The sequence below is a fragment of the Pinus tabuliformis genome, chromosome X (genome assembly GCF_031772625.1).
Source record: "Pinus tabuliformis cultivar Carrire ecotype Pingquan chromosome X, CPIR1, whole genome shotgun sequence".
Lineage (NCBI taxonomy): Eukaryota > Viridiplantae > Streptophyta > Pinopsida > Pinales > Pinaceae > Pinus > Pinus tabuliformis.
Window position 1 is genome coordinate 1,170,232,885 of NC_142308.1, and position 2,491 is coordinate 1,170,235,375.

The window sequence follows — 2,491 nt, forward strand, 5'->3', positions numbered from 1 at the left end:
GAAAATTAAATAATAAGGTGAAATTTAATTATTCCAAATAATAATAATAAAATTAAAATAATAATAACAAAAATTAATAAATTGAATAACAAAAAAATAAATATGAAATAAACGAATACCATAAATTTTGATTAAAAAAATATATTATAAAAACTTAGGAAGATAAGACAGAGATCTAACACCTGCTAATACTCCAATCATCGCCTGATAGGCCTCTTTTCAATTTCCAAGGCCTTCCTAAACTTAAGGTGATGAAAATGATCAATCCTTGCAATGACCCTGGCCTCTTCAATGCAGATGTGATGTTTTGTCTTTTTCGCATGTTTTGCCAAAGCAGAGGAGCGAGAACTTCCATGTTGGATGTCAGTTTCATGCTCATGAATCCTCTGATTAATTGAGCGACTAGTTTCACAAATGTACAGAGTCCCACGGGAGCATGAGATGACATAAACACCTTTTCCATCTTTAGGGTTCATAGGGTCCTTCACCAATGGAGGATTTTGAATCTAAGGCCTTGTCCTTAACTCAAATCCAACATAAGCATTGGAAAATGATTGTGGATGACACTTGCGTCATTTGGTCTCATGGCTAGGAAAATTTGGAACTCTTTTTCCAGCATCTTAACAATCAATATAGTTCCATCAAATTTACTATGGAATGTGAAATCGATGGCAACCTACCTTTCCTCGACGTTCTTATTTCAAAAATAGATATTGGTTCTTCCTCCCATGAGGTTTTTCGAAATAAAACTCATACTGAACAATATCTTCATACTAATTCGCATCATTTGCCCGCTCAAAAGCTAGGTGTTCCAACACCTTAGCCACTCGGGCATTACGAGTTTATGATGAAAACCACCTTAATGATGGAAAAACCCATCTCCTTAATGTTTTTAGTAAGAATGGTTATAGTAGGTGCCAGTGTCTTAGAGCCTACCTTAAGGCTAAAAAAGGTCCCAGGATTAAAAAAGATCTTAAAGATCGATTTTCAGGGGCGCATCTTCCGTTTATCTAAGGAACTATGAACAAAATTGCTAAGATCTTGAAGAAGCATAAGGTTCGTTTGACATTTTGGCCCCTAAACACTATCTGATGCTCCCTAAGATCAGTGAAGGACCGTGTGAACCCTAAAGATGGAAAACATGTTTATGTCATCCCATGCTCCTGTGGGACTCCGTACATTGGTGAAACTGACTGCTCAATTAATCAGAGGATTCATGAGCATGCAACTAACATAAACATGAAATGTCCCGCTCCTCCGCTTTGACAGAACATGCAGAAAAAGACAAAACATCACATATGCATTGAAGAGGCTAGGGTCATTGGAATGATTGATCATTTTCATCCCCGTAAGTTTAGGGAGGCGTTGGAAATTGAAAGGAGGCCTATAAATTTAAATAGAGATGATGGTTGGAGTGTTAGCAGGTATTGGATCCCTACCTTGTCTTCCTAAATTTTTATAATATTTATTTTTTCAATCGGAATTTTTGGTATCCCTTTATTTCATATTTATTTATTATTATTATTATTATTTGAAATAATTAAATTTAACCTTATTATTAAATTTTAGTTTTTTCTATAAGCACTTTCCTTTTGATTTAAAGTATAAAATTAATTGGTTATTTTGATTTATTTTATATTTTATTGTTTAGAATAATTAAATTTCACCTTATTCTTCTTGGACCTTGTTTTGATTAAAATAATAATACTAATAAAATTAATTTAATTTATTATTTCCAACTAATTTCCCATTATTACTCTATTTACATTAAAAATATTTGGTTTTTCATTTTGTCTTCAAGATGAACCACACTATATGATTCCAAACTAATTTTTTTTATGTGATTTTTACATAAAGATCTCTCAACATTCATAAAAATAAATGATTTATAATTTTGAGATAATTTTTTTTCAGGTTAATCACATCATCTGACTTTTGGTAGACATTTTGAAAAACTATGATTTATAGTTTTCAAATTAATTTTAATTAAAAAAAGACAACCATCCAATCACTTTATTTACTGGTTTTATTAAAAAAATATAAATCTAAAACTAAAAACAAAAATATTATAAGCTTAAGAGATTTAATTTGTAAAATTTTGCTGTTTTAATATTTTTTAATATACATTTTAAAATACTAAATTCATTTATATATTCAAAAATACATTTTAAATAATAAAAAACTTATATATTTAAAAATACATTTTAAATAATAATAAACGAATTTGTATATTTAAAAATACATTTTAAATAATAATAAACGAATTTGTATATTTAAAAATACATTTTAAATAATAATAAAAAACACTAGCATTTTAAAATATTTAAAAATAAAAAAAACCAACACTAATGATATAATTTTTCAAATTAGTATAATAAAAATAATAAAAAACGGCCATCCATTTATTGCTTTTACTTAAAATTAAAAACATAGCAGGTCACTATAATCGATCTTTCAAAACAAACAATAAAGAACTAAGCATGGCGATAAA